The sequence below is a fragment of the Camelus ferus genome, chromosome 6 (assembly GCF_009834535.1).
Source record: "Camelus ferus isolate YT-003-E chromosome 6, BCGSAC_Cfer_1.0, whole genome shotgun sequence".
NCBI classification, from domain to species: domain Eukaryota; kingdom Metazoa; phylum Chordata; class Mammalia; order Artiodactyla; family Camelidae; genus Camelus; species Camelus ferus.
The window spans coordinates 49,584,098-49,607,581 of NC_045701.1; the positions used below are offsets into that span (position 1 = coordinate 49,584,098).

At 35.7% G+C, this 23,484-nt stretch overlaps 1 protein-coding gene and 1 long non-coding RNA gene across 2 annotated transcripts in view; both read right to left on the bottom strand.

The window, feature by feature from the left end:
• MDGA2 (MAM domain containing glycosylphosphatidylinositol anchor 2) overlaps positions 1-23,484 on the bottom strand; it is a 690,959-nt gene that overhangs the window by 546,264 nt on the left and 121,211 nt on the right. The window lies entirely within an intron of this gene.
• LOC116664262 lies at positions 1,095-12,229 on the bottom strand. Its single transcript, XR_004320683.1, has 3 exons — positions 12,219-12,229; positions 4,290-4,294; positions 1,095-1,854 (listed from the first exon to the last, which is right to left on the bottom strand). It is a non-coding gene; the product is annotated as an uncharacterized LOC116664262 (long non-coding RNA).

Below are 23,484 nucleotides of genomic sequence, written 5' to 3' on the forward strand. Positions count from 1 at the left end.
ATATTCTATGAATAGAGTATGTTCCATTTAAAACAACAAGATATTAAAATCGAAATTTAAAAATAAAGAAATTAGTGTAAAATTACTAATGTTGTTAGGATATTTTTCCTTTTATAACTACTTTATCAGAACATTCTCTTCGAATTGCAATTATTGAGAAGTATCTGATACCAACCATTTCTGATGTATGCAAATTTGGGAAAGCTAAAAAAAGTTACAGGGTCAGAGAGTACTGAAACTGAAGATAAATCACAACTGTTGATAAGTACGTCTGGTGTTTGTGTAAATGAAAAGAAAAATACAATGTAATTCACAGTAACTCATTCTGTATTTAACCATTCTGATAAATATTACTTTAATTAAAAAGAAGTTATAATTTTTTTGTGGGTGCTCTTTCCAAAATTTAAGTAATTATTCAGCAAGCTTCACTTGGGAGACAGAAAGCAAACAGCAGAAGGAGCAGGTAAAAACAGGACTATTGACCAAGAAACCTGATAAAGTAGCTGACCCTCAAACAAGGCAGGTTTGAACTGCCCAGGTCCACTTACATGTGGGTATTTTATTTTATTGAAGTACAGTTGAGTTGACAATGCTGTGGTAGTTTCAGGTGTACAGCAAAGTGATTCAGTTATACAAATACATATATATTCTTTTTCAGATTCCTTTTGATTATAGGTTACTACAAGATATTTAATATAGTTTCTTGTGCTATACAGTAGGTCCTTATTGTTCATCTATTTTTTATATAGTAGTGTTTATATGTTAATCCCAAACTCCTAATTAATCCTCCCCACTTTCCCTTTTGGTAACCATAGTTTGTTTTCTATGTCTGTGAGTCTATTTCTGGTTTGTAAATATGGGGTTAATTTCCAAAATATACAAACAGCTCATACAGCTCAGTATCAAACAAACAAACAAACAACCCAATCAAAAAACAGGCAGAAGACCTGAATAGACATTTCTCCAAAGAAGACATACAGATGGCCAACAGGCACATGAAAAGATGCTCAATATCACTAATTATTAGAGAAATGCAAATCTAAACTACCATAAGATATCACCTCACACCAGTGAGAATGGCCATCATTAAAAAAGTCTACAAATAATAAATGCTGGAGAGGGTCTAGAGAAAAAGGAACCCTCCTACACTGTTTTGATGGGAACACATGAGTATTTTTCAATAGCAAATACTGCAGTTCCATGTGGTTCATGGCTGGTTGAATGCAAGGATGCACAGGAACCACGGATACGGAGGTCTGACTATAAGTTATATTTGGATTAACCCCTGAAGTTGTTCAAGGGTTAACTGTAATTGTAAATCTCTGACCTTTTAAAAAATCAGTATCCAGACACCAGCATCTCCTGCATGTACCTTTCTTTGCTACATATAATTCTCTTCACTTCCATGGAGTATTCTGAAGCAGTTACCACCTCTTATCAACTCTAATTATATGTGCTGCTAACTTGTTAACTGAGCTACTATTCCTACAATAAAATGCTGAGCAAAGGGCAAACAAATTCTTTTTATCAGGAAGCTGTTACTGAAACAACACAGATGCAGAAGACCTTGATGCCCAAAGTCACACTGGTTCTATTATGAAGGAATCCACATTCTTATATTCTGGTGTTAGTTATCACGTGTGCTCACAATGCCTTTCCCACCACAGCAGGTACAAGAGAAACAGGACTTCACAAAGGAAACATAAGAAAACTTCCCTTCAGGAATTTGCCCACAAAGGGTCTGTTTAAGATACCACTCTTAAATCAGGGGTGGGGGGGAAGGCATTATTTAAATAACTATTAAATGCATTGGAATTAGTATTTCCCAGTAGCAAAGCATATGAAATAAATGCACTCGATGCTTGGCAAAATAAAAATATCAAGAAACAAACATGTCAAGATTTGAGTTGAAGGATGGAAAAATGTAGTCACAACAGGAAGGATTTCAGCATAGTTTTCAGCATATAAACATCCTGTGTTTCATTACATATTTTGGCCTGAAAACTTGAAAGAAAAGAAGAAAGTTTTCTTAATCTTGTCATGACATCACCATTCACAGCTTATGAAACCACAGTTTACGAATCATGTAGCAGGGGGTTTGTCATCCAGGATTTTAATACTCAACCATTTGGCACTTTTCCTTTTCTGTAGGATTTCTTTTCATTGTGTCATGTACCAATTGCTCATATTTCTCCAGCATGGCAAATCCTAGTCCATTTTTAAAACCAAAGGTGTGTGTTCATTATTTAGGCATATTTCTTCCTAATCATTCCAGCTGGAGCTGGTCCATAATGTAATGGAACAAAGTTGCATAAAATGTACCTGGCTCTTTGCCCACAGATTGGTCTTTGCTAGATTGAGATATCTTAGGTCCACAGCAAATCCTAGTGTATTGGAGGTATCAAGGGGAGCTTTGTCTTTTTATACAGATCTTTCCTATTTCTTACTGTTGGAAAAATCATTGAAAAATATATAAATACAGTCTTGACATCTCCTGTTTATGCAGAATGATAACCATTCAATCAGATGAATGCCCTTCTACTTAGAGCCATATATATATATATAATTTTATATACATATATAAAATTATATATATATATATAAAATTCTATTATCTCCTATTCTTCTAGAACAAGAGAGTATTTTACAAATTGGAAGGAGGCAATTAATCTATTTCAAAGTGCACTGCTGGAATATGAACAGTGTGGTTCTACTACCACTATCAGCCTATACCCCTGTAGCTTCCAGCAGCAGAGATGAGCTTAGATTGGCTCGTCCAAAGATAATGAGAGGAATAAAAGGCACAACAGGAGCAGAACCCACACTTATCTTTTGATGAGTTGTTGTACTTACTAAATCAGGACAGCCAAGCTCTGCCTTCTGAGAAAGACAGTTTATGGGCACCACAAATTCCATGCTTGAGAATTTACAAATAGATTTTCTTTTTCAATCAGATCTAATTTAGTCTTAAACTATGCATTCTCTAATTTTGTGTCCTGGCATTTATCTTTGCCCAGATAACCACTGGGAGATATGTGCCTATATTTAACTTGAAGAAGAAAGAAAGTGTGAAAGTTAGTGGTATACATCGCTGGAAAATATACCAACGCTAAAAGTGATTAAGGTTGGTTTGTTTGTTTTTATCTGCAACTCTGCTTCCACTGAAAAATCATTTACAGATGTCCACAAAAGAACATGAGAAAACATACATGAAAACATGTAAAACCCCCACACATAAATCTGAAGCTTATACCATTTTGAATTTAGGGCAAAACTGTGTTGCACAAATTTCCTCATATTTCCCTACTGACAACACCTTGGTTATGCTAAAAGTTTTTACAAAAGTTAAATTAATCCTGTGACTGCAGGATGATTTAAAGGCCTAAACCAGTGACAGAAATTCCTTCTTAACTGAAATTATTTTGTATACATAACATACAAATGTACGTGTGTGTGTGTGTGTGTGTGTGTGTGTGTGTGTGTAGAGAGAGAGAAAGAGAGAGAGAGAGTGAGACTATTACAATTGTAACTAGGAGTCTTCCCTATTGCTGAGATAAGAAAATTAGGACTAAAAGAGAAGATCAGAACTAGTAGCTGAGAAAATAGACAGATTTAGATATCTGAGCCAGAAAATAGGAAATAAGACTTCATCAAAAATCAAAACTCGACATCTGGCACCAAGTTTGTGTTATCCAAATTCTAATTCCCATTGAAGGAACCAGACCTTCTTGGAGAAACAACTGACTTCTGGGTAAGGGAAGGATACATAAAAGATGGGCCTGGGACATGTGCTGAGAAGGACAGAAGTTGCCAGAGCCAAGAAAGAGTGATGCAATTGGTCAAAGAGAGGATATTTGCAGCAGCAAAAGGAATCAAGACTACAATTGACCAAAACATATCAAATATTTTAAAATCCATATATTCAAATAATTCTAATAAAAGTTACTAAACCCAACTCAGTATAACTCAAGTTTACTGGAACCAAATTATTATATTGAAAGTCAGTAAATAATATCTAGTATTTATCATGTTTTCCTGCATGATGAGGGAGAGTTCATCTTTATTAAGGATACCAGCTAAAAATACTAAAGGCGTACTTAGAATCAGAAAATTGCTATTTTGTAATCCTAATAAAATAATAGATCTAGGTAATGATCATCAGTAAATTTTACTAAATTAAATATTGATGGGGAATTTATAATGGAGAAATAAAAGTCATAACTCCTGAAACTCCCTACAAGTGGCTTTATGATGTGCCCAATATCAAAAAATCAGAACTTGAATGTGACTGATCCTCTGGATATAACTACCAGGTAATATGTAACAGGTGATAGCAGAATAAGTTACATGACACCATGAGAAATGAGTCAATCAAGTCTGAAAATGAATAGCATTCTGCAGGACAAATGAATCACTTTCTTGATAAATCAACGACATTTACAACAAAGAGGACAGATAGGGTCCCTTACAAAATAAAAAAGGACACCACAAATAAGTGTAATGTGTGGACATTGTTTGGCTCCTGATTTGAGCAAGTCAGCTACACAAAGATATTTTAGAGTTAATGATGGGAAACGTGACTAGGAACTGGGTATTAGATACTATAAGGATTTTGTCAGTATAAATGACTGCTTATTATGATTGAATTGTGTTCCCCAAAATGGTATGTTAGAGTCCTAATCTCCAACAGCTCAGGATTTGCCCTTACTTGGAGAAGGTCCTTACAGAGGTAATCAAGTTAAAATGAGGGCACTAGTGGGGGCCCTAATTCAATATGACTGATTGTCAGAAAGGGGAAAATTTGGACACTGAGACTGACACACATAGAATGTGATGTAAAGAGACACAGGGAGAAGATGGGCATCTCCAAGCCACAAGGGATTTCAGACTTCCAGCCTCCAGAACTGGGAGACAACAAGTTTCTGCTAAGTCACCCCATCTAGGGTTCTTTGTTACAGCAGCCCTAGTAAATTAATACACACTTAAATTTCTGAATTAGTTGGATATACATTGTGAAATACGAAATACGTGCACATGCAATGGCATGATGTGTGAGGTTTTCACTAAAATTACCCATCAAAAATGTATGTATGCTGAAAGAAGGAATGAAATAAGATTAGAAAATTATTCATAATTATTGAAGCTCAGTTATAGATATGTAGGGTTAATCATATTATATTGCTCTACTTGGTGTGACTGAAAAGGTCCATAAGAAAGATTTTTTAGAAGAAAAATAAAAATATAAAATCAACATTTGAGGTTGAATATGAACACACAGCTGAAATTAAGGCTGCCTTCCAGAACTACTTTTGGACTTCTGCATAGAACCAAAGTATAAAACCAAAGAATCTAGCCAGAGAATTGCCATTCGTTAGTTTTATGATGATGATTTGTATTTATATCCATACTTATTCTAGTATTGATAAGCTCACTCTAACAACTCACTTTCTGAAGACGTTTTTTATAAATACCATGCAAAAAATATAAATTTTTATAAATCCAGTATAAAACATTAAATATCAAAGACTCTTTTCTAAATAGATGCTATTTTATTAAGAACATTCCCGGTGCTTTGGGGGAAAAACACCAAAAACATAAGCCCATTTTAAGGTATAGAGATTCAAATTCATCCTCCAAACTGACAGTTGACTACCTGACATTTCTCCACGTTATAGCATGGGCTACAATGGGAAGAGGTTGACTGTTTACTCTTTTTCTTAATATATGAAATATAAAGCTGTTCTAAAACTTATGGATAATCAATATAGTAGACAGGAGGGTTCCATGTCTAAAATTAGTTTCAGGAAAAAACTAATGAAGGGAAAAATACGCCCTACTTTTTTTTTTAAAGCCGCATTTGCATAGCTTAGTAAAAACATGATTAGCAAAATTAATTCAGTCATCACTCTCCCACTACACTATCCTCTACTCTCTCAAATCTATCCTCGATCCTTAAACCTTTATTTTGTTCCCCTCTGGCTGCCACTCTCTAGGAAATGGCTGAGCGGCCCTGACATTTAATGCCCCATTTACTGTCTTCCTTTTCGCACCTACCTTGACTCTCTTTTGGAATGTGGTGAGCCTGTATCCAGTTTCTGAATATTTAGTTCTAGGTTTTGTTTCCAAATAAGGGTTTCCAACCTTTAGAGAGCCTAGCACTAAAATATGATGTATACAATGTGTAACCCTAAGGCCTTCATCAAACTTAGTGTACTTGGCAGCTTTATGATGCTCTTTCATACAGCTGAGTGACAGAGTATCTAATGGTAAACGATAGAATGAATATGGAATATATCTGAGGTTAAAAGTTAAGAAAGGCCAAGGACCAAATTACTCAAAAAAAAAAAATCTAAAGGAAGTCTTGCAACACTTTGGTGTTTTAACTGGCTAATGATTCATTTTTTCACATTTTCATTTTGAAAATTCTTTTTTTAATAGGTAGTCCCAAATTTACTCTTTGGACATGGAAATCATTTTTGAGTACTGAATTACAGGCTGGGAAAGTGCTACTGCTCATTGATTCTGATCATATTCACAACAAAAGATGGGAAGATATATATGTGTGTGTGTGTGTGTGTATATATATATATATATATATATATATAAAACCATCTTCTTCATCCTCCATCATGCTGTATCATATCATATTATATATCATATCATGTTATAATCTGAAGTTGAGAGTAAGGATAGCATCTGTCTTGTTTATGCTTTATTTGCAGACCTAGAATAACACTTGTTGCATCATTAGGCACTCTGTTGAATGAATAAATAAATTCATATATAAGTGAATTATCTAGGTTATTATAATCCATTCTAGTAAATTAAAAAAGTGCTAGCAATTTTTGCCTATGAATTTTTGCTAGGAATTTTTGCCACTATTTGCTAAGTGAAGACTAATCCTGCCCTTATCTTCAATTAAACTCCAAATTTCAACTTGCATTGCAGTCTTTTGTAACATTAGTACAAAATTAATGGAGGAATATAATTTGAATTAAAATCCAGAGTCATCTACCTATTGGATAATTCTTAATCCTGGTCAAGGCCTTCATTTATCCTATATATTTCCATTATGTGTCTTGTTTACTTATTTTTCATTATTTTGAATCCAAGTTTGAAAAACAGTCACAATATTCTTGTACTCATTGAATGAATACTGAGCAGAAATGATAAACAAAGCACAGTCTTCTCAGTGGAATGGGAGAAAATTATTAATAGGGCAACGGTACTATTATCTTTGAACAAGTAGCTTGTAGGAGAGATAAGGCATGCACATAAACAACTAATAAAATGCAGTGATAAGAGAGTACAAACGAAAAACTATGAGAGTTCAGTAGATAATTTTCAGCTGGAGTGATCAACATACTCTCCACGGGGAAATCGCATTTCAGCATGAAGCATTTGGGCAGATGGAGTCTAGACGTCAGAAGAGACATCCAACTAGATCGACCAGGAAAAGCAAAGGCACAGAACTGGGGCTGATGCATAAGATATAGAATAAAGAGATATACAGAAAATAGAATTGATGAAGGACATCGCTAAGTGTCCTCTCAAAAATCTATTTTTCCCTTGGCCGTCCACCTAGAAACTATATTTCCCACCCTTGCTTGCAACTAGATGTGGCCTTGTGACCAACTTCTTGTCATGACACACTAATGCAAATCCCTTTTTTCTGCTTTAAATGAAAACTCTTGCCCTTGATTTTCTTGTTTCTCTCACTTTCCCACTCATGGGCTGAATGTTTCTGCATTTGAATAGGGTTCAAGAGCACATGTAAAAAAATTTAAAAAGTTCTAAAATACGGAGCCATGCGAAGAACGGAATCACGGTCCCCGAATGATTTTCTGGAGCACAGCCTGTCTAGACCTCTAACATTCACACTTTATGTTATGTCCTTGAAAGCCAGGATGAGTTTAGATGTTTTTCCTGTTTTTATGGTCTTTAGTAGGTGAAGGAAGAAGAGAGAAGAAGCAAGTTAACTTATTTGTTTACACTTACCATGGTGCTATCAGTGTGCTCTTCCAAAGCATTTCATTACAATTGGATGAGATGCATTTGTTGGAAGTAGTGCATTTAATGGATTGAAATAAGAATAGATGGCAAGATCAAATCACTTAATATCATAAATAAGAATGTAAAAGATGGGACAGAAAGGTAAACCGTAGAGAATGCAGAGTTGCCATTAGAAGGAAAGATTATCTAGCTGCGATATTAGCCTAGGAGGCAGTGGAGACAGGACTGCTTTCAAATGAGGTAACACAGAATAAGAAAAATGATTCAAAAGGGGGAATTATGAATACAGTTTATGAAAAACATTTATTTAATGATGACTTAAAAATTGCGAAGAATTAGCAAGAAAGCAGAACTGAAACTTCAGTTTAGAAATCATTTGCACAAAAATAAGTTGAGAAAATAAGCTCATTATAACACCAAATGTAAAGAGTGTACAAAACAGGCCAGCTCCGAAAAGGGGAGGGGACAGGATTTCACAGAGCCACGTTTGGTCCGAAGTAAGACAGAGCTGATAAACCTCTCCCTTTAAGTTCTTTTCAGGTAGTTATAACATGTTAGCCATAGATTATCAGACAGTAGAAGAAAGGTTTTAAATAGTGATTTCAAGTTTTCCCTAGTGATAAAGGCAATGCATTATTCTCTGAGTGTTTTTCTCTATACCTAAAGGATCCTTTCTAGATAATACTCACATGGGTCTTACCTTCATTGTCAGAACTGCCGAAATAATTCATATAAAAATTGTGTTGCTTGCCAAGATGACATCAGTAGCTGAAGAAAACTGAATTTCGGCTGAAGATCCCTAAGTTTATTGCTTAGGTTGCTCTTCACTCCATTCCAAGACAGAATCTGAGAACAGCAACACAACTGAAACAGGGATCACAAGTCTAGTGTAGTCCGACTCATCCTCACGCTTGAATCCTGCTACACCTCTCTTGACAAGTCTTGCCTCAATCTAAAGGCCACCAGGTACTTCCTGACATAAACATAGTGGTGACCCAAGAGAGTGGGTCAGCTCATTCAGGAAAGTAGTGAAAGCAGAGAAGAGGAAATTCAGGGAGCCCCTTCCCATCAAGAGTGCGGGAGGCGATGAAATACTGGAGGGAGGTATAGGGAGGAAAAGACAGAAGAGGCAGAGTAGTCCTTGTTTAATTTGTTGCTCTAAATAAGACCCTTAAAAAGCCCTTTGTGTTAGCAATTTTATAAACCTCCTCTTATTTTTGGTCTTTAGCCTTTCTGATATTAGCTCGAGAGTTCTGTGCAATTGTCATTTATTTTCATTTTTTATTGCAATGTCTCTTTTAAAAATATGACATAATCAGCACAGCCTCAAATAATCATGCTTCCTTTAGTTATTCCTCCTCCCTCTTTTCTTTGTGGAACAAAAGACTGATGTCACCAAGTGAAGCAAGGACAAACGGGAAGCCCTCCAATCACTTCCCCTTGGGATTGCAATAAAACCTGCCCTCTTTGCGGCTGTCAGTAAGTCCTGACATGAGCTGGCTCCTGCCTCTCTGACCTCATCACATTTTACCTGCCATAAAAGATGCCTTCTTTCTGTCCTAGCATCCTCCAACATGTTCCTGCCTGGGGGGCTCTGCAGTTGCCATTTACTTAGTCTGGAACGTGAGTGCTTTGTTCCCACAGTTTGGATCTCAGCTCAAATGTTATTTTCTTGGTACAGACTTCCCTAACTAGCTTAGCTAAAGCAGACATTTCTATTCCATTGTCATCTTAATTCCTTTACGGCAAATATTGTTACCTACACTGTTCTTACTTTTATTGGTTTGATCTGTGTGTGCCAACCCACCTATACACATTAACTCCACAAAGGCAAGGACTATATTTCATTCAGTAGTGTATCTTCAGATTTTGGAGTAATAACAGAGAAGGAAGAAGGTCCTCAGTACACCAAGCTCACTACAATGAATGATGAATGAATAAAGAACTTATACTGCAGTCCAAAGGAAACCTCACTACTAGTGGAAAAGAAGATGAATTTTGAAAGACTGTATCATAGAATGAACATCAGTTATGTTTATAGAAAAAATATAACCATTTATAATATAGAAATTATCTCATAAATATTTAAATATTTAAAACATTTTATGTGCAAACAGTTAACATGTAAGATGCTTGGTTGGTTGGTTATTTGGGGGGGGCTTTTTTGATTGTTTCAACACTTCAACGCTAATGTACCTAAATATGACATATATTTTCTTAGAACAAAAGTTTCCACTAACTTATTAAGTTGTTGGGTACTGTACACATGGAAAAGAAAGAGGAAAGATGTAGGAAATAATCACAGAATACAGACACACAAGCACACTTTTAAACTAGAAATATAAATGCAGCTCCTGGAGCAGCCAGTTCAAGTGGGAAGTCTGTCTTCGTTGTACTGGGTATGCAGGAGGGGTGTCAAGAGAGTGAAAAAGGAATGATGGTAAGTCTGCATAGACACATATCAGCATAGACACAATCAGGTCTACTCAAAGAAACAGGTTTTTGTTTTGTTTTGTTTTAATTGTGAACACTTGTAGGCCTGCAAACCCCTATTTGTTATGGCCATCTTGAACACATAAGCACAACAACTCACATGTAATAAAACTCTGTCTCAGTAAAGATCTTGCCAAGGGCCATAGAGCTGGTATGTGCTCCTGGGACATCATGAGAGCTACTGAAAACTGCTCAGTGAACTCAGGCATATCAATTGTTTTAATATTTTATTTTCCTTCTAAATTCAGTAATATATTTGGACACATAAAAATATTAATGTGTAAAATATCTTCTGACTTTGACCTCCACCACCGAGTCAGAATTGAGTAAGTATCAGATGGAAAAAAAAAAAAAAAGTTGGCTTGTAAATTCACCCACTGTAAAATTTTTCTTCCAGTTTTTCTGCATGAGAAAAGTCACTGAAATTTTTGGTACATATAGTAACTCATGGGATATAAACATTTAATATGATCTCAATCTAACTACAGTTCAAAATTGCTCATAAAGATTCAAAGAGATCCCAAATTTAGAGGACTATAAAAAGCATAAATCAAATTCTCCACTCCACTTACTGAAATGGTATCAACCTTTCAAGTGCCAAAGATTTGAATGACTTATGAAGAGATGCCCTGTTCTCTCGACATCATAAATCTATCGTAATCCATGCCAAGGTCCATACTTAACAGTACTTCAACTGTGAAATGCTAATTTAAATCCACAGTTCAATGGTTTTCTTAAGAGATGACAGCATAATGTTGAAATTATTGATGTCAGTCTCTGCTACAGCAGATTTCCTGTAGAGCCACTCAAAATCCATGGTTTTCTCTCACTGTGAGGGCGTCAACCATCTCTGAGGTGAATGAAAGAATGGGAAGGAAACATGACCCATGTTACAACCATCCCTGCACATCTCTTCTTTTCTAAATCACACCACAATTCGGAGCTGACCTCTGAAACCTTGCTATGCTTCTCCACACCACCATACAAAATTTAACCAAATGACATTCAAGAAAAAATTTAATAATATTGTATATTTCCAAATTTAATTATTATATAATTTATTTCACGTACATTTTGCTAAGAATTGGTCTATCTTGTTCTACTGTATCTTGTCATTCAATGTTTATGGTATATGTATTTCCTTCAAACAAATCTAATACATTGCAAGAATTTTACAAAAACAATACTTCTTAGATAGCTGTGTGACTTAAGTAAAGCTTGTAGTAAGAGGATGTGCTTAGCTAATTGAAAATTGGAAATTTAACAAATTATATAAGGGAAGTGCTCACTCACATTCTTCAGATATGTAGTGAGAATGTCACTATGCCCAAAGAGCAATGAACAATACAGTAACAGTACAGTTTATATCCTATTAGAGCTTACAATGAAGGAAATATTCTAAAACAATTACTATGATAAACTCATGGGATAATTTAATATTTTTGTGTTAGGGCTCCTGATATAAAAAATGTTGGACCATTAAATCTGTTCCTACTTAATATTTAGTGATCCTTTTTCTACCCACATAGAGAAATAGAATGATAATTTGGAGTTTAAAAAATGAATGGGTAAATGAGCACTTTATGGCAGTAATAGAAAGCTGAATCAATTGCAGTAGAAGCATTGCCTAGCATTTAAGTTCTGATACATATTGTCCCTAAGGCTAATAACCATATAAGTGATTGCTGCAGAGTGTTTAAAATTCGAAGGACGGAAAAGCACATGAAGTTAGCATCTCCTGTGTCTTGAGTTACAAACAAATTGAACTCCATTTCTAGTGTTGTAAAAATTAGTATAAAACGATTTGTCCAAAATAAGACAGTCAGTGACTCATAAAGCACTTTAACATTCATTTATTTTGCACCTTCCCTCTTTTTTAAGCACTTTTCAATGCTATTGGGATATACTGAGATAATGTGTAACATCTGAACTAAAGTAAATTCTCAACAGATCTTGCTGATTACTCGGAATAGTCTACCGGGCTAAAACATCATGGAGAGTGTACTAACACTGAAGGGAAGAGGTACATCTCAGAAGCTAACAACAAAGCAATAAACAGCCCACTTAACAAGGAGTTCTGATTTCAGCGAGGGCACCTTAACAGAGTCTTGGTACGTTCTTATTTTGTTTGTTTTGCTTTCAGAAAGGTGGAGGGGTATCTGTTATAATTACTAGCCTCAGACTAAGAGAGCAAGAAAACTGCACCTGGCACAAGTTTTCCGCTTCAAACAATGTTCCTCCTTACTCAAAGTCTAAAAAGAGAGTTAGATAATACCCCCAAGTTAGTGAAAAACATGCTATGTACAAGCTGTCCTTCATTTGGGAGCTCCTAGGAAGCAATTAAAGTTAGATCGAAATTAGATTTCAGGCTAAAATTAACTGCTGAAATTCTGTCTTCCTTGTGAGTTTTCCAGGATGGTTGGAGAAAGAGGAATCTCAGAGTGCCTCTAATCTTTATTTTACAAGTGAGAACCTTGAAAAGCCTTGAGATTTTTCCATAAGATCACAAACCTATTAACACTAATTCTGGGTCTTAAAGAATACCTTGTAATTTTATCATCAAATACTTCTGTTATATCCCAGGCCCTGCAGTACATTTGATACAGGTGGTACTTAATCTATACTTGTATAAGGTAAATTTTGCTTTACAACCGAATGACCACCTGTGATTAATAGTCCCAACTGAAAGATCTTTTTCTCCCTCCTCTTACGTCATCTTTCCTTTCTCCATTCCTTTCTTTGCTACTCCCAGATACTCCTGAGCTACCAGACTCTTGATTACAAGAGGGTCACAGCAATGTTAAAAAATTCTCCCCGAGTTCTTTCTTTTTCTCCCCTCTCTAGTTATTCTGATATCAGCAAGAGACCAGCAGCCCCATTTCATCTGAGATAAAATTCTCTAGATAACCTTAGCATAGTTATCTCTGCAATAAAGATTAACTTTAGCTGTTCATATATGCAAAGTTCCACCTTTGTTTCTATGCCTATTTTGTATTTTGTCACAAAGTTTACTGAATAAGCAGAAGGTTAGCTGAAGAACAAGGAGTAGAAAAAGTGGTTCTGCAAGTCGGAATTAGAAAGTCATGGGGAACAGGTTGAGCAGGAAAGGTATTTATTTCAGGATTAAGGGTGGCTTTTAGACTTGCATAGAAGAGAATTAGGCCTGGATGAGGGGCTAGACTGTTGATTATATAGAAAGGTGATGCCACAGGAATGGATGTTTAGGATGCTGCCTCTGACATCATCACAGTAATTTTCAGCAGTGCTGTCAAACTCTCAATTTGGTTACCACCACTGTGAATCACCTGTGAATACCCTGCATACATCAAGGTACAAAGTTCACATCTGATGGGCCTAGTCTGGGTCACATGAAGACACCACTGCAGACTAAGAGCAGGGAGATGGAACACCTTCTGTTTGTTGTTTGCATAGAGATCAGAGGGGCACTGCTTCCTGACTCTGGAATCTCCCACACACCAATGATGGAACACATATTCAGTGGTTGGGTAGCAAACATCAGCAAGTACTTAAGATGAGGACAGAGATGGGAATCTCTGATTTGAGGAGTTAACTTCAAGTCTTATGAAAACTGTGCTTCAGCAGTATGAAGAAACAAATAAGCCATAGTGGGCAAGTCTGGAAACATGAATGAATCATCAAGTACCATAATATTTTTGAGCAGAAAAGTGGCAAAGTTTGAAGGGCAGTGTGTGTAGTGATTAAGAGCACAGACTGATTAGGTATAAATATGGTTTCTGCCACTTAATTATCACTTATTGTGATCCTGGGCAAATTCACTCAATTTTCTGTTCCTCAGTCTTCTCATCTGAAAATAGTACAGAATCAATATTTACGTGTTCATTCCAAGTCCTGAACCACCAAATAAATTTTGGAACTGCAACCAGATGCTAAGTTGAAGGCTGCTTAAATTCCACTGTTAGGAACTTAAATCAAAGAAAATTTTCTGAAATGCAAAATAGAGACCCTTCATTCCTAGAGATAATGGAAAATAAGCACAGTTCAATCATTCACCCCGATTCAAAACAGCCAGTACATTTTCTTAGGCACTGCCTGCACTGATGCAAAGTTTTCTATAGGTGATGCTTATGGCTCTAGTGGACACCAATTTCCATTTTCATCAATTCTTCATACCTGTCACTGATACCTCCCTCTGCATATTACACTTTACCAAGTGAAACCATTAGTGCATAGAAGATGAAAAACAAATCAATGATTGTTTTTCATAAGCAGTGTTGTAAAATGGTCTTTTATGCATGGAACTGAAGCAGACATATGTTGACTGCCTCCTTCCTATCTAATCTCCACTAACCTCTCATCAACAGCACCAGACTCTCCTCTGCCTAATCCCAATGACGTCATTCCTAGCCTCTTGAGCCTCAAGTTCAGAAAGCCATACTGCTTAAACCGGGTGGTAATTTCCATACTCTGAGCTGCAGACTGGTTCAGGGCTGATCAAGCCAATGAACTGTAAGGAGGTAATAGCTGGAGCTTCTGAGAGAGCAGCTTCTTTTTCAGGGGAGCTATCAGAACAGATGTCTTCTCTTTCCCTGGACTTCATGGTGTGATGCTATGAAGCTTGACCTCTCCGTGGCCACCATGTGCCAAACTGGATATTATGCCTACACACAGGGTATGCACAGCTAGAGGATTACAGAGCAAAAAGCCAAAATCTGGATGACATAATGAACATTTAGTTCAAACTGGGCCTCAAGTCAGTAAAATCCCTTATTTTGTGAATATATAAATCAAATTATTTTTTTAATTTTTGAAGCCAGTTTTGGTTAGGTTTTCCACCACATGCAGGCAAAAGATTCCTAATTCAAAAGCAAACTAGAAAATGATCAGAAAATATGTTCTTACACATAAGAACAAAAATAATGGTTATTATAGTTCCCCCAAAATTGCCTACTGCAATACATGCATCAAAGAAACAATCAGAAGTTGAATCAGAAGGAGTTGCTGATTGAGACTCAGGGTAGCTGTGATAGTAACAAATCGTTTATAAACATCAACAAATGTTTTCGCATACGACTGTTTATCCTCCTTTTGGACTGAAAATGTTAGTCAGATAAAAGGCACGTTAGATTAAATTTTTTTTTCACAAGTACATGGGAAAAAATCATGCCTGCCAAAAGTGCTTACACCTGACTTTTACAGTTTAACTCTGACTACAAGTGGGAGTCTTTCAGTGACTAAAATGGATAGAAGTCAAGCTTACAACACCCCAGAGCTCTGAAGGGAAATTACAATGTCAAAATACAACCCTCAGCAAAAGTAAATGCAGAGACATTAGTGTGCCATTGTGTGTATACTTCTCCCAACAGTACAAAAAGAGAGAAGAAAACAGGACATTTAGAGCAAAATATTTACAAAGCAGGTTATAACTTACAAAAATATTAACTTTTCTTAACTCCTTCATTTTAAACAAGCAACATGCAAATCAGAGAGAATCAAAAAATCACACATATGTGAATTTTATATTATGTGCAAAACACTATGTTAGATTATTCAGTATAAAATTAGCCATTCCAGAAAGACAGAGGTAATGAACTTTAATTTGGTTTCTGCCATGCAATAAGCTCAATGAACTTGAACAGTGCACAGACACCTTCTGACCATCAGTTATTGCACACATTTATACATGTAATAGAAAAGAACAAATCTGTTCCTTTGGCTTTAACCCTGTGCTCTATTTCTTGCATTCAATCTTGCTGCTTCTGCATCTTTTGTAAAAGAATATTGCCTACAGCCTGAAATGTACAGGATAGCCTGTTCTCAAGGCTCTGACCTTTAAAGGGATTTAACACCTTTCCATTCATATGAAGATAAAAAGTTGCAGAATAGAAAATAACTTTTTTTTTTTGAGGTTTACAGGGACACTATAACCTGACCCACGTGGACAGCTGCAAGAACAAAGGATTCCAACGCCAAGAAGTTTGTAACAACCATACCCCCTCCCCTTTTTAGTACAAAAGGAGCCTAAATTCTGACTTGGGGAAGATGGTTCTCCAGGACATTAGTCTGCCATCTTCTCCATCTGCCGGCTTTCCGAATAAAGTCGCTATTCCTTGCCTCAACACCTTGTCTCCCAATTTATTGGCCTGTCGTGCGGTGAGCAGAACAAGTTTGGATTCGGTTAATATAGGTAAGGGTATAGAATGACATGATATCACTCAGATATCATGAAGAATAACTTATACTTAAATACATGAAAATTACAAAAATGTCTAATTAACTATGCGAGTTCATTGATCCCTATTTACTCAACCATCAACTCTCAACCAGGAAACTGGAAATTTTGGGTGTAAAAAAAAGATGCCCTCGACATACTGAATGTCTTAAATTGCCTCATTTTTTCTTTTCTTTCTTTTCATTTATTATTATTTTGTAAATCTAACAGTATAAAAAATTAAAGTGATAAATGCCCATGATGAAAAGAGGGAATTCATTTGTGTGTGTGTGTGTGCATGGTAGACATCAGGGGAGCTATGTAGTTCAACTAAGGAGATATTTTGGAAGTGGCTGGACCAGTAAACACTGAGGAGATATTGTGTACATGCATATGCATATTATCAAGGTGGGTTAAATGACTAAATGATACTTCAGAATTCTACAGGCAGAATATTCTACCCACAAAAACACAAAATTTGTGGGGGTGGGGGATGGGCAGGTGTTGGTGAGGTCAAGACTTCACAGATATTGAAGGAAAAGAGATTTACCAAATTTCCTTTGAATAAAAAGAAAACCGTCATACAATGTTTACCATATCTACACATACATAAATAATTTCTGGAGGAAATACATCCTAAAATTACATATATACGCACTGATGTATGTTTATATATGCATAAAAATTGGCACAAACTGTTACATGACACTAATTAATTATTTAGCACAAAACAAAATACTATTTAGGCTTTCTATTACTGATGTACACATCTACACTAGAATAAATAATTTGCAACAGTGTACTTGCCAAGAAAAGGTATTGTTGTTTTATACCTGCTTCACACTGTTTTTTCTATTTGATATTCTGTTACATTAGGTATCCCTATAGAGGAGCTTTAAAAAAAAAAAACAAAGTTGAGGACTAACATGTTAAAAGCACTTACAGGAATCTGACAAATGGCTACCTAAGTGCCCTACGCCATCTACAGCAGCAGTCTGCTTTATATGAGATCTGGTGACCCTGGGAGCTGTCAAACACATCCTCAGGAGACACACAGAACCAGGTAAGTGCTAGGCCATTATTAGTTTTACTGTTTTTACTTTCTAACTGTTGCCAATTTTGGCAGCAACATGTCCTCTTTTTATTAAAAAAAGCTATTAAACTCATGTTTTATCTCTATTTTGCTTCCTATTTTAGCAAGTACTGGTGGGTACCTTCTTTTAGTTCTTAACCTATTTTGTATTTCATGCACAGCTACATTCTAATTTAAGGAAGTGATGTAGTTTTTTTGACTCAGACTTTGCAAGTTTTCATTAGATTAAAGTTGACATACTTTTGGCCACCTGTTTGAGGGGACTTTTTTCTTTTCTCATATAATTTTTTTTTAATTGCAACTTCATGTACAGTGTGTGACTTTAAAAATAATTCTCATTCGGGGAGAAAAAAATTCTCCCAAGATTTCATTTGATTTTTTTTTTTCATCAGAAGAGCAATGGAAGAATTCTATCCCTGATTATTCTTCCTGATTGCTTTCCAAGTCCTTCTGTCTCAATCTTCTTCAAAGTCATCCTGTCAGCTGGAAACAAATCATGAGTTTACACTATCCACAGGGATTCTTACCTTCAGGTAACTATAGTTGTGAGATAATGATTTTCAACTCAGTGAGAAATTTTCCCCTCTTTTCTGAAATTAAAGGAGAAACAAGAGTCTAACAAATTTTTCCCCCTCTCTCCAATATGTATCTCAGGTAAATTAGTACCCTGCATTGGAAGGCCATTACTATTCTTGACAATAAACCCTCTCTCTCCATGAAGCCAGATACTAAATCAGTTAATTCACTGCTTAAGAACAAGGAGCACATCACTGGAACTAATTCAGATTTTTTTTTTTTAAATTGATTTCTGATTTGGCAAAGGCTAGCTTCATGTCTATGCACCTGGCTTGGGAGACAGTCTAATTCCAGATCTCAGGTACTATGAGGTGTAGACCTCTAAACCATGTTCCCTGTGAAGCACCACAACATTAAATCACCTTACTTCATTTATTCTCGGTAGTAACTAAGAGCTTTCTAAGGATCCGCATTCACGGTGGACTATTCTCTCTTTAACGCTCTTTTCCTTTCCTTTCCATACAGTCACAGTATGTTTCGAACTCAATGAGTTTGCTTTTTTAGAAATCAGCTAAACACAATGCACTCCAGGGTATATGCAAAAAGCACTGTCTAAAATCTTAAAACACTGAAAATGATTGTCCAAAAGCACAGTGGCTGCTATTAGTACACTAGAAGCAACTCATGGGATTAATTTCCCAGAAGAGGCTGATGTCAATGATAAAGTAAAGCTGCATAGTATGAACCCATGTGAACTTTCTAATGCAAAAATCTATAAGATGGACATTAAAGTGTAAGTAGTTTGCAAGCCCTGGAAATTATATCAGTCATTTTTTTTTTTCCTAGGACAGATCACAAGTAAGTGTAGTCAGAAAATAGATACAGAACACAGAACAGGAGAAAATTGACATTTTATTAACAACTCCATTAAAATACAAGAGTTCACAGCCAAGCAAAAATCAAGAATCAATAAGTGTTTTAAATTAAGCACCTGATTCATTGGAAATGAATGTACAGTTTAGAACACTAAAGGAATCAGTGACTACTCCTTGAAATACGATTCTGAACTATAGGATTCATTACATGGATGCCTCAAATAAATTTTTTTCAAGTTAAAAGATGAATCCAAACTCAAACTAATTACTGACCATTCCTAAAGTATAAGAACTGTGTCATCCAGAATTAAGAAAAAAGAATTTGCAAAACAATTTGAATACAGAATGAACTTCAACTCACATCAGAATTTTACCCCTTTTCTAACGCTTATTGACGAGCATTGACACTTTGTCACTAATTTAAACTTGAAGGTAACAAAATCTGTCATGGATATAACAATTAACAAAAATAGCTTCCACTTTAGGCACAACATACACAGAAACTAAAATTGATTTTCCACCTCCCTCAAATCCAATCTCAATTTTTTCATGAAAAGACTTGCTTCCCCCTTCCAGGGCATCTTAATCATTGGTTCAATGACTGTCATTCTCAATATTCGATTATGGAATAAGGCAACAGAAACTGAATTTGGAGAAATTTTTTCTTGGATGCTCTCTTTTCAGCCTTACTCAGTGTACTCTGCAAAGTTCCCTGACTCATCATCCATGCATTTAAGGGCAGTTATAACAAGGACATCTACCAGGTGCAATGCTCAGTTCTTTACATATATTATATTAAATCTTGATCTTCCCACTACCCTTTCTCTTACAAAAAGAAAAAAGAAAACACACACACACACAAAAGGAGAAAACTATACAGCAACTAGTCTCATTCTATAGATGAAAAAATGAAGCTCAGAGGGTTGAATAATTTGACTCAATGACCAAGGACAGTAATGAAGGGAGCTTAAGTTAGAAATGGAATCTCACAACCTCCAACATGCTCTAACCACTCTTCAGAATGACTTCATGTTTTAAAAAATATTGGGTCTCTATCTCCTTAGGTATGTTTATACTCCCATTTGGGATAAATAAAACCTCACCTTCCACTTTCTTATATCTCAGCCCATGAATGAATTGTCAGGGGAACGCACTTTCCCTTTCTATTTCTCTATTACTTTAAATACCCCATTGAACTAAAACACATAAACTAATACAAATCTATGGTTAGAAGCCTTTGCATTTCAGTTTCTTTCTATAGGCAATCCAGTGATTTTCTCTCACAGTATAAATGTTTACCTTTAATGTATTACATAGGTTAATAAAAATGGTGTAATGTTGTCTTCCCATATTTGACTATATAAAATGTTAATATATTTGTGTACATGTATGTACATATGTATACTTAATTACATATAATTATAAATCCTATATTCAGTTGGATATGTTCACTAAAGAAATTATCTTCTCTTTCTGCTTTAAATAATTTTATATGTGCAGTTTTGAGCAGTGTCATTGCCATTTGATTAGGGAGAATATCCAAAATTGTAATGTTTGAACATTCCAGAAGAAGTGATTGAGGTCATAAATAAATAATGAGATGGTATTTTTAAATTTCAAACTTATCAGTTGGAAGGAATAAGATCTACAATAATGTCACAGGAATTTCCTCCAATTGGAATGAAATTGACACAATAATTCTAGTGCTAAGTTAACTTAAAAATAACTATTATGTTCAGAAATTCATCCCTAGCTTATAGGATTTCCAAAACCCATTATTTTTCTACAGTACTTCCAGAACTAGGTTATATTCATTAAGATGCCATCATTTCAATTTCCCAAAGAGATTGACACTTTCAGGCAATCTTCACAATTTCAGAGGCAATGCAATCTATTTTGATTTAATATTGATTAGCAGCTTTGGAAATAACGTGCAGCGAATTGATGAGCTAATCAAGGTAAATGGAGCCCTGTATTAAACATTCAAGAATGTTATTCAATCACAAAATAACCCACATTTTCAAGCTCCAAATCAACAAAATAAAGCTGCCCTTTGAAAAGTTTAATTTCATTGTTTCATCAGTAATGTTGTCTATATTTATATAGTTACCAAACACTAACAACATGCTCCTGAAATAAGAAACAGCCTATCCGCCCTATCTGGGCTTGCCAGTTAAGCAAAGGCCAAGCAGGACCAAAGAAAAAAAATAAGGAAAATACAATCAAGTCCATTTATCTTGCTCATTCAGTTTTGAATGACAAAGCAATCCATAGCACATGATTTTATTAATGGAAAATTTACATTAATCAGAACCAACAAAACAATTAGGGATATAGCGTAGGGGTTTAACACAAACAGTAGGTGTTGAATATAATTTAATGGATAGTGACTCTAAGTTATTGGCTTTTTTTTTTTTAAGTTTTAAAGCAATTTAGAGAAGGTCCTTAGATCAGTAAGTACTCTTAACATAATCTCCTAGGTGAAGTGGAAAATAGAAATAACAGGGATGGAAATGTGGGACACAGGGAGGTAACATCCCTAAATGGTCAATAAAATCTTCAGATTCTGTGGACCTAAATTCACATGAAACTTGGAGGGGTGACTACAAGGAAGGACCAATCAGGGAGAAGGAAAGGCTCCTGCTCTGACCTCCAGACACCCTGCCCCACAGAGACTCCAGGCTTGCGTGCCTGCGTGCACGTGGGCTCACAGCTCGACTGTGCCTAGGTTCATTAAGCCTTCAGCTCATAGTTCCAACGAAGGGACATCTCCATTTTTATTTTGCTATCCATCATGTTAGAAGCTGCTTTTGCCTTAGTTTGTGATTGAAACAAAATATCCCTATTTCCTTCTTCAGCAGCTTACAAGTTGAAAGGTGTATCAAATGGGAACACAATGTCACAGCTGAAACATTTATTTTCCCCAGAAAACAATCTTCAAGCAGTGAAACTGACAATATTTTTCAGTAATGCTTGAGGGCAAATCAAGGACAGATAAAAAAGACCTGAGGTATGTGGTATTTCCTTCTTTTTTTCCCCAACTCCAGTTAAAAAAAGGCGCTTTTAAAATGTAAAACATCTTTTCTACTACAAAGATAGTTTTTTAAAACTGCATTTGGTATGAAAAGTATGTTTTTGAAGCTATGTGTCATTATTATTATAGACTACAGTGTAAGCCAAGCCCTCTGCCTGGGTTATTAAAATGATGGAATTAAAGATTCTCAATCCCATCAGATTTAAGTAGGAGAAAATGTTTGGGGTAGAAAATAATTGCAGAGGATTTTGATTTAATGGCCCAGAAAATGCATTTAAAAGTTACTATTAATAACATCTTTCTTCTGTCATCACATACTTTTTTGATTGCTTCATGACAGAGAATCGGAATCATACATTAACAACCAACACAGAAATGAGGGATAATGGAAGAAATACAAGCCTGTTTAAACTAACAACGCTGAGGCACCAAGCATGCCTTCCGGGGCACTGAAGCAACAGTATGCTAAGATCATCGGGTTGTCCTGAAAAGGGTTATATTTATAGCCGTTGTGTTCAATTTGACAAACAGCGTGTAATCTCCTCCGTAAAAAGAAATAAAATGCCCATTTAGTGGAGATGAATTATTCTTTTACACTCTTCAGCTGCATTTTAATAATATATGTCCTGTCTTCTCTTGTACTAAGTTATATTATAGTGACCTGAATAAGAGATAATCTTTCCTGAAAAGGCTTTTCTCGTGTACACCATCCAGATGATGTCAGGGACTGTGTCCTCTGTCTCCCAGCAGCACCCCTGCCTGTGATGGTGCCTGACATGACGTGGGTACTTACTAACATTTGCTGAGTTAAAGATTAAATGAACAGCTTCTTAAATCAGTTGTCATCATGAAAATACAACAATCATTCACTGGAATGCGCATTATAGAATTATTTAACCTTGGAGTTACAAGGGGTCTTAACAGGAGAGCTCATTAAACTCACATTCAAGAATATCTTCTACTTCCCTGAAGCTCAGTCATCTAAATCTCAGTTTTTAAAAATCCCCAAAGTTCGGGAGTTCACTGTTCCATTTTCATTCAGGCCTATTTATTAAAATTTTCCCAGGTTGAGTCACAAATTGCTTCCTTTCAAGTTGCATCCTAGCTCTGTCCCCTGGATAACACAGAACAAGTAAATTGACTTTTCATCCTGACAACACTTCACATTTTTTAAGACTGCCATAATGGTCTCACTTACTTTTTTCTGGTTCAACATTTCCACTTCTCTCACCTTTTTATTATTTTCTGGTTTCTAGGTCCTGTCTCTAGG